Source organism: Castor canadensis, chromosome X (genome assembly GCF_047511655.1).
Source record: "Castor canadensis chromosome X, mCasCan1.hap1v2, whole genome shotgun sequence".
In the NCBI taxonomy this organism is placed as follows: Eukaryota; Metazoa; Chordata; class Mammalia; order Rodentia; family Castoridae; genus Castor; species Castor canadensis.
The window spans coordinates 17,326,744-17,341,253 of record NC_133405.1 but is presented as its reverse complement, the minus strand read 5'-3'; the positions used below and the strand labels follow the sequence as shown (position 1 = coordinate 17,341,253).

The 14,510-nt window shown below is 42.0% G+C and overlaps 1 long non-coding RNA gene across 1 annotated transcript; it reads left to right on the top strand.

Annotated features, from left to right (window-relative positions):
• Positions 1–8,259: 8,259 nt before the first annotated feature.
• Positions 8,260–11,866, top strand: LOC141419695 (uncharacterized). The gene is made up of 4 exons (XR_012444314.1): positions 8,260–8,392; positions 9,797–9,904; positions 11,013–11,193; positions 11,345–11,866. It is a non-coding gene; the product is annotated as an uncharacterized lncRNA (long non-coding RNA).
• Positions 11,867–14,510: the final 2,644 nt, after the last annotated feature.

The window sequence follows — 14,510 nt, the reverse complement described above, 5'->3', positions numbered from 1 at the left end:
GTCAAACAGAAGAGAATCACAAAAACAGTAAGATGAGGCATTGAGTGGAAAAAGGATGGCGTTGCAGGACATCCACAAGAAGCAGAGTTCCCATCTATAAGGATGGTCCAAGCTGTGTGGTAGACAGTTGAGTTGCCACAGGAGTTTAGATAAAAGAGGAAAACATGGGCTTTCCAGGAGGAAGTATAACAGGGATTGGCTCTGAAAGAGTGGAAGGCATTGCAGGTGAAGTAAACAAAAGTCAAGGTATAATGGAGGCAGTAAGAACACTGGGCTTTTGAACTAAACTAATACCTCACAACAGTAGCTTGTGGGTAGAATACAAGAACAGCAAAGTCTCTTTTTATGGTCCACACTTCCCCCATTTTACATCTAAGAAAATTGAGAGCCAGAAGAGGAACTCCAAACCATCACATAGCTGGTCAAGAGCATAGCCAGGACTTCAATCTTAGTCTGCTGGCCCCGCCTCCCCTCAGTGATTTGGCACTAGGCTGGGAGAGACTTGTAGTCAGGGATTCTACCTTAATTGAACCTGAGTGGGGTGGGGAAGGGATAGGACAACACTGATAAAGGGGATAGGGTTTCTTTGGGAGGTGATGAAAATCTTCTGCAATTAGATGGTAGCAATTGTGGTATGACTCCACAAATATACTAAAAATTATTGAACTCTATACTTTAAATGGATGAATCATATGTATAGAAATTATATCTCAAAACAGGTGTTATGAAAAATACTAAGTACAGCTTGGTATGGTGGTACATGCTTGTAATCTCAACATTCTGGAGGCTGAGGCAGGAGGATGGTGAGTTCAAGGTCAGCCAGGACTATTTAGTAAGACCCTGCTTCAAACAAACAAACAAACAAAAACTCTAAGTGGATCCATTCTGGGCCCTGGCACAGAACAGGGGCTCAAGTCATTAGAAGAGAAACGGGGCTGGAATTGGCAAAACTATACAGTGATACACAGTTCAGACCCTACAGCAAGTGAAACACTTCATACACCCCAAGGGGTGGGAAGCCCAGGCACTTTTGAAGTGAGGACTTGAACTCATCCTCTGGAGTTCTTTGCTTTGGCCTTAGAGACCATTTCTCCCCCCTCCTTCCCTCACTCAGGATGCCCTTGATCTCTTCATAAACAGTTAAGATCACATGGTGCCCCTGTGTTTGGAGTACCAGGTGTTAGGTGCTGGGTGCTGGCAAGAGCTAGAGCTGGGTGTGTACAGACCCTGTGGTGGGGAACTGCCCAAGCAGCACAGGTGCCAGGCAGCTCCCCTATTGCCTCTTTGTAAGAGGGCTTCACCCAAGCATAAGCTTTTCAGCTTCCCACAGCTTGGTGGCAAGTTTTAAATGCTCCCTCAGCCTTGTGGCTTATTTAGGCCTCACACAGCCCTGGAAGCAGAGTTCTCCCCAATTTATAGGTAATGAGATGAAGGCAGAGTAAGTCCAGTTAGCTTGCCCAATGCTGTGTTCTTGGAAAATGGTAAAGCTAGGATTTGAAGCCAGGTAGCATGGTTTTGGTTCTGAGGGTCAGGGCACACCGACTATCCCAGAAAAGGCTTCTCTTTGGAGGGTACTTGAGGGGAAACTTAGTCTTGTATGTTTTCCTCTTTGGGTTCTAAGGTACTTCCCAATCCTGGTTCTTTTGACCCCTCTTATTGGTCTTTTTCACTTTTGCCTAATTTTGAGATCTCCCCTCCATGCCTTGGTTACTTGATATCTTTTAAGTCTTCTTTCTTTGTATGAGTGGTCTCACTCTCCAGGGCTAGTAGAGTGGCTCAAGTGATAGAGCACTTGCCTAGCAAGCATGTGGCCCTGAATTCAAATTCCAGTGCTGCCCTCAAAAAACCTGATAAGAGTGTATTCACTCAAATGAATAGCCTTTTAGACAATTATGGAGTCATTCCATTAATTTTTAGATGTGAATCAAAGGTGATCTCAAAATCAAATGACATGTATACCAATTTGGATAGAGCTAGTGCCTTAATACTTTTTTTGTTACTGAACACCACAGACTCCTTTATAAATGGTAAAGGTTTGTTGGGCTTGCAATTATGAAAACTAGAAAGCTCAAGGTCTGGCAGTGGCATCTGCTAAGAGCCTTTTTGCTAGGGACTTTCTGCTCTGCAAAAGTTCCAAGGCAGTGTAGGGTAGCACATAATTACTAATATCTCACAATGAGGATTAAATTCCCACATGAGTTTTGGTGGGGCCACTTGAACCATAACAGCCAGTAAAAGGTTTTGTACCTTGGAGTGAAAGGACTACTACATAAGTTTGTGACTCTCGCAAACCTAGGATCACCTAGGGAAGTTTTTCAGGGGATTCTAGCATGCAAACAGGGATGGGAGCCATTGGGTTATTACAACTAATGAAGCCAATTAATATAATCTCACTTTAAACCTAGGAATTAGCATGGAGGAGACCCAATGTCTAAGTGATCAGAAAGAGTGTTACTTTAATGGTAAGACTATGCATGAATAAACACAAGTGAAAATAGCAGTAGAAAATAAATATTCTTCATCTACTGGTGTAGCAGGGAGGAGGATCGGAAGAAAACACACTAGGCCTGAGTCTTGAGAAAGTAACAGGGAGGTAGGGATGGCATAGCAGAGAGATAAAACCTGAGGAATCCAAACATGAGCAATGTTACATAGCAGTGAGGAGGGGAAAAGTCACGTAGCACTAGGATAAAGTAGCCTATGAAATTAAATATAACCATATATGAATTAGACCTTGCTTTCTGCTTCTGTAACCTGCTTGCAAGAGTATATAAGGTGAGACCCCCTCTGTTCTTGAGGCTCAGCCTTTGGACGTGAGTCTGCTGAGTCTGTGCTGGCACAGTAAAACATTGCTTCCTGCAGATTCCTCAAGAGTCCCATATCTCAGCTAGCAACCTCCTGCAACACTGGTACAAATGAAAAAAGTATAGGAAATCAATCAAATAATAATATATCACTTCCCTTAATGTGCTCTACACAGTATTAATGAATGTTACACAGGTGAGAAAATAAGGCAATGAGAGGGTGAGTAGAGGAATTGGGTGTGATGTTATAACACTTTACATATATGTTACTGAATCCTCACAATACTGAGAAGTACATGTATTATCCTTGTTGAAGAAAATGAGGCACAAAGAGTGAGATGCTCAAGAAGGCAGAGATAGTAAGACTGAAATATCAATTTATCCTACGAATGAGGAACACTGTTATTGTTCTTTTTTAAAAAGCATTGTCAGGAATTGGTGAATTCTTGGCTTTTTTACCATTTAGCACAATAATGTTTTTTTCTTGTTCTCTTAGTTAAATGAATTAGATTGGTTAATAGATTTTCTAACATTAAATCATATTGTCATAACTAAATGGGTCCCTCTTGGTGACAGTATGAGTCTGTTCTATACTACTAAATTGAATTTACTAATATATATTTTAAATTTAATATTTGACATGGTATATTGTCAATAAATATTTATGTGTAAGACTGATAGCTTATATTTTCAATATGCATTTATGTGTGAGACTGATAGCTTTATGCTCTTTGTTAGATTTCAATATCAATTTTATCCTGACTTTGGGAAAAACACAAAAAAAGAAGGGGAAAATTTAAAATTTTTTCTCTGTTCTAGAACATTCGATAAAGTATCATAATTATTTGCTCCTTGAAAGTTTTATAGAATCCATTCATGAATTCTGAGCCTGATGCTGTGTAGGAAAGTTGGCTATTTAAAAATATTCTTAATTTATTCCAGTCCAAAGAACCCAGTGAGGGACAGACAACACTCATTCTATTCTGTCATATTCTTTCTTTGCTCTTCCCAGTGACTTATTTATTCATTCATGATAACTGTAGGGGTAAAGGGAATTTTCCCTCCCTGTCTGAAGGTTTGTTGAAATAAATTCTCAATAGATTAACAGAAGAAAAGGCATACAAGTATATTAATGTGCCCATGTGTGTGGGAGTCACAAATATGAGAGGGCCAGGTGGTTGAAGCTTGAACATCCTCTTCATAGGGGAGATGGAAATAGGGGAACTATAAGCCATTTTTGAGGAATAATGAACAATTTTTAGAGGGAATTAAATGGGCCCAATGCACAGACTATAGTTTGTAAATGATTCTCTTTGAAAATGAATGGGACCAAAGAACACACAATAGCTGTGACAAAGTGTCTAGACGTGGTGACATTCCTCACCCTTCCTGAGACATGAGTTAATTTTCTCTGGCTAATGAGATGCTAGGGAGGGGACTAGAAGGCAGTTGTCCTCCCTTGTGTTGGATCCCCTCTTTAAGCAGATAAGGAAAACACAGAGAAAAATCTCTCCCTGTGTTGGGTGGGGGTGGGAGTCAGGGAATAAAAATGGATGGTCAGAGAGACATTATTTTTGTGGCACCTTATAAGGACTTCCATTTTCCTTTAATACGAAGTGCTCAACTTAGTATGTCAAAGAGCTACAGTTGTTTTCTGAGCCTCAACATAACTGAGTGCTTATTTTCTCCTCATCCAAATCAGGATTGGCCCCATCTCTGTGCCTAACGTGCTTGAGTGCGCTCTCAGTACAATTGGGCACCTGATGTAGATTCGGTGCATTTGCGGGCAACTTTGAAGTTAAAAACGTCCTCAACTTCCTGAAGTTGCCATTCGTTTTTCTTCACTGTTTCTCCTACTTCCTCTTTCCCAGCCATTTAATCAGATCCCTTGTGCTAGAGCAGGTAGCTGGGCTTGCAGAACTAGGTGGGGTGGGGTGGGGGAGGGAGAGTGGAAAACTATCATAAACCTTCTTGGGAATTACATTTTTCCTGTCTGGCCTCCTCCCACCCCAAAAGGCCTACTGTTCTTCCGAGCCATGGTTTGAGCCTGCTGTTCTAGAATGTTCCACAATGCAACTATTTCTTTCCTGCAGAGGTCATGAAATATAGATTTTGGCTTTCCGGTCTTGTTTAAAGATCTTCATTTCAGTGAAATACCAATCCAGAAGCTACTTTGAAAGATGTCATATGCTGTCCCCAGCCTCGGTTTAGGAATAACTTGTGCAAAAGCCACAATTGCTCTTCTTCACAAAGCCTCTACTGTGGTTTTCACACATCACCGTTAACTTGAGCAGTCTTTCCCCTTTCTTACAGGAGTAAGAGAAAGTATTAGCACTAAGTCAGCTCTGTTCACATTTCCGGTTTCAGAGGAGTTAACTTTGAAAATGCAGTCCTCTTCATTGTTCACCAACTTTGTGAAGGATACTCCAAAACCTACCCCACTGCTGGAAACTTCATGTGTGTTCTGACCTGAAAACGGACATTCTGCTCCCAGATGGAGGTAGATCTTGAGATAGGATTTTGTAAAGCAGCTGCTAATAGGAACATTGACAATGTATAAAATGCATTAAATCTTGAATCCGGTCACATGAGTGAAATTCTTGCCTGACATTTTGTATCTGGTGATTATGTAACAGAACAATTTCCAAAGACATCTTTTAACAGAGTTACTTTCACCTTCTCTTCCTCAGTCTTTTCCCGAGTCTTTTGGCAACCCATCCCTTCCACGTGGTATTCTAAATGCTAAAGAAAATCCTCTGCATCACTCTCTCCTCTCCTCAACTCTTATGAATTGACTTAAAGCCAGTGACTGTCTCAAAAGCAAATGCAGATGCTGGCCCCAGGAGCCAGATCAAGACCCTTCTCCAGGAGGAGACCCTCCAGCTTTGGAGAAAAAGACCCTGTCGGGCAAGGGAACTTCCTGCCCATTGTCTCACTGTACCCCTTTTCTCTCACACTAGCCCTTCATGCCACCAAACCTCCTAAAATAAAGGCTTGAGGTGAAAAAGAAGCCCCTCTGTGTTCTTCAGGGCTGGCTTTAAATAAACCTGATTCCTTCCAGCAAATTCTGTTTCCCAAGTCTGAGTCTTTGGTCGAGTGACAGGAACCTTTAATTCCTGTAACAGGTATCAGTGCTATGAACCTGGAAGTCTGGGTGAAGAAGTATGCAATGTTGTAAAAGAAGAAAAACACCCTTGTGATTCCCCTGCTGTACAGCTCAAAGGTTCTGGAAGACTCCTTTTACTACAATACACATGACTTTACTTGAATGTAGAAATTCATGATCTCCCAAAATCTTTTGCTATCAAAATTGTACCCCTCCCCTTGTCTAGTAAATTAGCCTGAAATGGTCCCTAATTAAGACAGTGGTGCCTTTTTAAAGCAAGTTTCTTACCTACAATTAGTTGGTCCTTAATCCTCCTTAAACTTCTTCTCTCTGTCCTGTGATGAGTGGAAAGGGTCAGGGAAGGAGGGGACTGTGAAATCCTAAGGGGTCCCCAGAGCTCTGTTCCCTGACCCCTTCCTTCCCCCTATGGAATTCCCCGGCTTCCACACCTCCAGTCCTTGTCAGCATTGATAATAGCCACACCCCAACCCTCCCAGGCAGGAGAGGGGTAGCTGTAAGGCTTCCTGGAGATTTTCTCCTCAGATAACCTTCCCAGGAGGATTTGCACTTGAAAATGAGACCTAGGAAAGAAGCCCATCACTGCATAGAAGCCTGTCCTCTGGGAGACCTGGACATAGCCTCAAAGGGAAGGTGTCACCTGTATGGAGGAAGTAGAAGGTTATCCTTAGGAAAGGGGGAGGGGAAACAGGGCCAGGACTCTTCGGCATGCCACACCCCACCTTTCTTTTTCTTTTTCTCATTTGTTTCTAATTTAAGAGGTCACATTTGTTTCACCAAGATCTTCTTTGCTGACTTGTTTTTGGACATTTTCAGCATTCCTCTTGTTTTGCTTCTAAATGGTTTCATCCACTTTTTCTCTTGTTTCTCCATCTCTTTGTCTCTCTGAATATTTCCTGATGTGTCCTGTTCCTTGTCCCAGAACCATATCATTCTGTGGGTGCCAAGCCCCCATACCTACAGAGTCTTGCTGTTGGCCCTGGCTCTTTTCATTGGGTGGCACTAATTTTGGGACAAGGAGCCCTTTCCAGCCTCACCATAAACCACCACCACATAGAATCCTCCTTGTAGAGAATGTGAGAAGACAGCCCTAGGAATTAGCTATGTCTTGCCTAGAGTTAGGACCAGGTCATGAAAGGACAGAAGTTGGAAAGAGAGCTAGCAGGACTCTTTCAACCCTGCTTGCCTTTTGCAGAGCACAACAGCCTGGCTTGAAGAAAAATGCTCCTAGTGACAGAAAATGCTTCATCCAGTTTGACATCATCTTAATTTAACTAGTTACATCTGCAGATACTATTTCCACAGTCACAAGTTCCATGTGGAATCTGAATGGGAGAGGACACTATTCAATCCTATAAAAGTGTCATTCCCACTGCCTATTTGAACTTGCTTCTCATGTGGTTGGTTCCTCCATGTCAGAAGGGAGGTCTCCAGTTATCAGCAACCCTGGAATGATAAGGGGCACCAGGACTTCCTGATCTTTCTAGCCCAAAAATATCTTGATGTGAAAATGGAGGGCTGTTGACTTACATGCGGATATGCTCTAGTGGGAGCCGTTCCAAACTGATACTGACATGGCACAGTTTATTATGGGACATTATGGAAGAGAGAAGTTCTCAATGTCACTTATTCGCAGGGGATCAACTGTGGCATTACAGCTCTTGGAAGCTCATGGTAATTATTTTCCAACTCCTTATCTGTGAGTAAAAATCAACATCAAGTCATTCTCATTCTTACTCTAGAAACGACCTGCTTGCAGGCTATCGGGAGTGTATTCCTTTACTAATAAACTGCTATCATTTCCACTATTAAAAAATCAACATGGATGCAGAGAACGAAGGAGACCTTACAGATAATTTCAAGCTAACACTCACACACACAGTTTAGGGACACTGTCAACTTATTTTCACCAAGGTGGAACTATGGGAGCATCCTATTTTTGTCATGATATTTGCACTATGGGGGTAGTAAATATACCTCTGTGTCAAAACATATTTAACTCTAATCCTAAATCTTTGCATATAACCCTTCCACTTCCCACTCCACTCCCATGGTCCCTGTGTTACATCTTGTGCTGAGAGATTACCTTCCACTTAAATCTTACCATTTAATTTAATCTCTCCACCTCCTTTTGCACCACCACCATCTCCCACTCAACCAGAAAAAAGTGCCTCCTGCCCCTAATGTTTCCTTAATCATATGCAGAGATGGCTGAATGGTCTTTGCCAGGCTGCTGAGTCAGAGGCCTGGATGGGCCAGCTTTGGTTCTAATGAAGTGACTCAGGAAGGAAGTGCAAGTGAGATGGGTGCACAGTGCTGTCAGGGGGTGGGAACTGAGGCTGCCTAGAACACCCAAACTCTACCCCTGCGAGAGGTGGCCCACTTCCTGGAAAAGCACATTGGGCTGCAAGTCAGGAGTCCTGGGCTGGTTTCCACTCCACCATTCATTTGCTACCTGATCTTGGTAAGTCATTCCCTTTCTCTGAGCTTCAATTTCCCCGTTTATGATCTCCTGAGTCAGGTTCAAACTAAGAAGACAAGTCCCCTGGGAGGATACCTCAGAGATGCCTTGGGAGCAGAGGGCTCATTTCAAAAACACCCCCCTCACACACACACACACACACACACACACACACACACGTAGCCAGAAAGGAGGGATCCTAGAAGAACAGCTCGAGCCTAGGGTAAGAACTGAAGAGGCAGCCTGGCATAACAGGAGGGAGAGAGAGAGAGAGAGAGAGAGAGAGAGAGAGAGAGAGAGAGAAGGATTCAGGAGGTAGGATAAAATTAACTGGGGATCTGAGGGAAAAGCTATGTGGAAGGGTTTGTGGACATAGGAGCTACATGCTAGCTTGGTGACATTCTGGAACCCTGGGGAGCTGGGGAGAATGCAGAAGACAAGCTGAGACTGGAGCAAGGGAAAAATAGGCTAAAACTACACAAGCAAGTCTTAAATGTTCAATCATGTCTGATTGATTTTTTAAAAAGGAAAATGGGTGCTAATAATGTACCTACCTGCAGGACACTTAATCCCTGACACACTTAACCCTGGAACTAGAAGGTTGTTTTTTACTTAAACCTGCTATTCTGTGTTCTAATGAAGGGCCCATTGGAAAAACTTGGGACTATGCAGAGCCCAGAGCCAGGCTTTGGTTCCTAGCATACAGGCTCAAGAAGAGAAAGAGCCCCTGACCTCCAGTCTCCGGGTCCTTCACAAACTATTCCCTATACCTGGAATACATTGTTCCCTAACCTAGATATTTTCCTAAGAGCTCTGATGTTACTTCTTCGAGGAAGTCTTCCCTGACCTTCTTACCTCTTCTTCACTCTCCTCCTTCTTCATGCTTCCTTATCCCCCGTGCACCACTGCACTGTGGCCAGTTCCTTGCTTTTCTATCTCCTTAACTAACAGTCCTTTCTTACTTTGGATCCCAGACCTAGCAAATATTTCAGTGCTTGCCAAGTGCTGGATAAGTATTTGATGAAAGGATATTGACACTTGGTATCAGCCACAAGTTTCCTCGAGCAGTCTTGCCATGGGAAACATCAATGGGAGAACTTTTTGGAATGATATAGAAAGAGCCACGGGGCAGTGTCTTTCTGCTAGACACAGAGCAGTAGATGATAAAGTCATTCAGAGATGCTATAGCGTCCAAGAGCCCAGTTTCTTCTAGAGGCCTTCTGAAGCAGGAATCCCCTGTTGTGTTTGCAGGGAGGGTGGGTTGTAGTTGGTCAGGGGACAGAATCTTAATTCTAAGACACAACTTCAGAGTTCTTTCCTTGAAGCTAGAGAAAAGAAATCACATTCTCCTTCAGATATTAAGTTACTGACTGCTTCAAGAACACCCTTTTCTCACCCTCTTTCCAGGCGTTCCAAGAAAAGCAGAGAACACTGATCAAGTACTGTGTCAGACACAGAGGAGAGTCTTGCATAATTTTCTCCTCTAACGCTCAGGACAACCTTATGAAGTAGAAGGTATACTATCCTTGCTTTTTAGAGAAGCCAACTGAGACATCAGAAGTTCAAATAATTCACCTAAGAGTTCATAGCAAGTAGAATAGTCCAGAATGTCTGCTAACAAGTTCTAGCTATTTCCATCACTCAACTCTGCCCCTCCAAAGGATTGCCACACTCAAAGAATATTCCCTAGTCTGGTTAATGGTATTATTATTTTTTTTTGGAAGTATTGGGGTTTGAACTCAGAGCCTCACACTTGCTAAGCAGGGAGGCTATTATTTTCAAGCAATGTTTTAAAACAGTAATTATTTTATAATTATGGAAGCTCTTGCCACCATGGATGGCAAATGAGCACATGCAAAGATGCCAACATCATTAGCCAATCAGGATATGTAAACCCGAAGCACAATGAGATGATAGTACAGACCTGCTGGAATGACTGAGATAAATAATACTGATGATACCAAGTGCTAGTAGAAGAAAGAGCAACTGTAACTGTCAGTCAAAACTCATCTTTGGTGACAGAAGGCAGAATAGTTGTTATCCTTATGAGCAAGAGAGATGATTAGAAGACAAGGTAAGGGGCTTCCCAGGTGCCAGTAAAGGTCTACAATATGGTGATGATTGTAATGAGTGTGTCTACTTTATGAAGATTCATTAAGCTTACGACTTGTGCACTTTTCCTGAATGTAAAGGTTTCCTTCAATATGAAGCTTGTCAGAATTAACTTATTATAAAGGTAAAATTGCTCATTATAAAAGTAGTGGAAAGATTACAGTGGATATAGAGCAAAAAGTGGAAGTCACTCCCCACACCCCAGTATTAGCTGCTGTTATTTGCATTTCTTGTCTATCTAAGCACATCAATAAATGTAGCCCTTTTTTCTTACAAAAAATTGATAGTAGGGTCAGAATGTCCACAAATCAGACACAAAGAGGAAAGGTCATCTTCAAGACCTGGAATGGAGGTAAGCAGCTGACACAAATAGAGATTAAGGACAGTAGTCACATTGTCAAAAGCAATGCCTGAAAGCAGGCCACATTCCAAACATCCCCACTGCCAAGTGTGTTTCTCCATGCTGAAACTCCTTACTACCTTCTCCTGCTGAACTTTTGGAATGCCACAGGAAACATAGCCAAGCAGAAGGTTTGTGCAGAGGGCAAAATTACAGACTAGAAAAGCCAAGGAGAGCAGAGGAACACTGGATGTTGGGATTTGTCAGTGGAGTGCTGCAAGTCTGGATGCAAGGTTTGAACAGGTGCCTCTTCTTCCAGGGAGTCTTCTATCCATCCCAATATCCTGGCTGGGTAGGTACTCCTCCTTACACAGCTTCTGCGTTTGCCACTACTGAGGCACTTTTCACGCCTTTTATGGTTGTCTGCTCATGCGTTGGTCAATGTCTGTAAACTGGAAACTACTGGAAAGTCAGAGACTATTCTCTTGTTTTTGTGTCCCCAGGGTCCGTCTCAGCACTTGGCCCCCAAAAGGCACTCAGTGAATGTTGACTTGAACAGGTGAACTGACTCAAAGTATCCCATGAAATTGCTTCTTACTAACCTAGCCAATAAATGGAGTGTCCTGGATGGAGACACAAAAGATCACATCATCTTTGACTTTCTGCTACAGATGCACGTGGAGAATCTCACATGGCACAACTCAAATTACTGAGGCTAGATGGGACTTTGCATTGGAAACTTTAAAATGAGCTATCTGAGAACTGGATGGAGTGGTTCATACCTGTAATTCCAGCCATGCTGGAGGAGTAGGTAAGACTATCTCAGTCTGAGGGCAGCCCAGGAACAAAAGCATGAAAAAATAACTATCTGAAAAATAGCTCAAGCAAAAAGGGCCTCAGGTGTGGCTCAAGTGATAGAGTGACTGCCTAGCAAATGTGAAGCCCTGAGTTCAAAACCCCAGTACCACCTCAAAAAATAAATAGATGTGCTATCTGGTTTTGAAGAGAGTGTAGCACACAAATCATTTACTGTGTCTGATTAATGGAAAATTATAAGTCTTACCTCATCTTCCTTTGAGTGTGATGTGTTTGGTGTAACATGTTGATTGATGAAAAAATGTGAATTTTAGCTTTCCAGATCCTATGAAACATTTGAAAAGAAACAAAAATGAAGAAGTAAGTACAGGGTTATTTGTTGCAGCATTTAAAAATATCATCTGATTAGAAACAATCTAAATGTTCATCAGTAGAGTACTAGTTAAATAAATTATGGTGCATCATTCACACAATGGAATACAGTAATCCCCCATCAAAAGGAGAGTTTCAGCACCTCCAGTGGATGTCTCAAATCATGGATAGTACTTAGTCTGTTTTCTGTTGTTGAAGATCTGGCACTGGGTAATTTATTAAGAAAAAATGCTTATCTTAGCTCATGATTTTGGAGGCTCAGAAGTCCAAGATCAGGCTCCTGCACCTAGAGAGGACCTATGTTAGCCAGCTTTCTGATGATGGGACACAACACTTGAGAAAACCAAGTTAAGGGAAGAAAGGTTTCTTTTTGGTTTCACAGTTTTCATCTATGCTTGCTTGGCTCCATCGCTGTGGCGGGGAGCTCTTTGTGGTTAGTGAACAGAGAGAGGAAAAGGAGAGGAAGGGATTAGGGACAAAATAGATCCTTCAAGGTCCCGCTTCTTCCAGTTAGGCCCATCTCCTGTTTCTGCTACCTCCCAACACCACCATTAGCTGGTTTTAGCACATGGCCTTGGGGGACATTTAAGATCCAAACCATAACAGGGCCTCATGCTGCTTCAACACATGGTGGAGAGAAGAGGAGAAGGGCAAACAGGCATATTTAGAAAAGAGAGCATGAGTGGTGGCCTTACTTTATGACAACCCTCCCCCTGGGAAGTAACATAATCCCACAACAGCAGCAACTCATCCCAGAAAGACATTAGTCCATTTATAGGGGCGCTACCTCTACAGCCAAAGCACCTCTCACTAGTTCCCATATCCCAACACTGCCAAATTGAGAAATTAAAAGTTCCAACACATGAATTTGGAAGGACATGCTCAAATCACAGCAGTAGAGAACCTATGTGTATTAAAATACATATTTATGATAGCATTTAAATGATAAATTAGCTACAGTAAGAAGTTAACAACTGGGCTGTGTGTGGTGGTGCTTCATCTATAGTCCCAACTACTTGTGAAGCAGAGATAGGAGGATCACAGTTCAAGGCCAGACCTGGCAAACTTAACACAAGACCTTATCTGAAAAACAAACTAAAAGTAAAAAAGATGGGGGGCATGGCTCAAGTGGTAGAGAGCTTGAAGTTCAATTCTCAATACCATGAGAAAACAAGAAATTAACAATCATAACTGATAATAAAAGAACAATTATGACAATATACTCTAATAAAAGTTATTTAAAACTTCTGAATTGTTTATTTCTGGAATTTTCTATTTAATATTTTTGGGCCATGGCTGAATGAAAGCGTAGAAAAAGTAAAACTTTGGATAATGGAAACTACTGTACTATGCAGTTGTAAAAAAATAAGGAAGTATTTTGTTGACATGGACCAACCACCAAGATATATTGTTAAATAAAAAAACCAAAGAAGCCAAACTGGGTTTTTGTGTTAAAGGGTTTAAAAGAGTATCTAAGCCCTTGCTTGAGTGTGCACATTAAGTCTCTGAAAGACACACAAGAAATTGACAAGACTGGTTGACAATGGGAGAGTTTGGCTGCATATTATTTTGCATCCTTTGCTTTTTAACCATAGAAATATTATAATACTTAATAAAAAAATGTAAAAAGGAAACCATAACAACCATGAGGAAAAAGAAAAGGTGACATCAGTGTGACTGACCAATTTAGAGGGACACTGGGAAGCAAGAAAGGCAGTGCATTTGAACTAAGAGAAATCAGAACACAAAACCTTGCAACTCAAGAAACGAAGAAGGATGAGTATATTTTCCCAAAGAAGCACCAATCTCCGTCAATAAATATGGAGAGCGGCCATGGGCTGGAAGGCAGTCATTAAGGTTATCATTAAAGAGCTTCAGTGAAAGCAGCTGGGACAGGTGGGCCCTTCCCCCTACTCTTCCTTTCCCTTACAGACCTTTCCTTAGCAACCGCATTTGACTTTTGCCCTTGGGCTAAAGTTGTCTGGAGAGGGCTCTAGAGAGGGTGCTGAGACCTCCAGAGCAGATGGGAAGAATAACCCAAAAGGAAAACCAACATCAGTCAAGAGTGAAAGCCTCTAAAGGTCTCCACCCCCCAGAGAAAAGTCCTCCTTACCTTATCAGTTGTGGGGTCGCTAGTCTTCCTGCCTCTCCACCCACATAACTTAAAGAGAAACCTGTCTGTTGACAGGCGCTACCCACTTAAACAGAACCCACAGTCAGCACTCCCATTCTGGAGAAAACCTTGTAGGGGAAACATGTTAACACAATTGCAGAGGAAGCCCATAATACCCATAATAATCAGGATGATTTTCTGGTCACAAATATGACCAGAGAACTAAGGATCACCAGGCATTTCAGGAAAACTGTCAATGTGAAAGAATGAAACAAGATAAACAAATGGAACTGACTCCAGAAGAAAAAGAAATAATTAAAGGAATGGAAGAAAATCTGAAACAAATACATTCTGATTTGTTTCTTCAG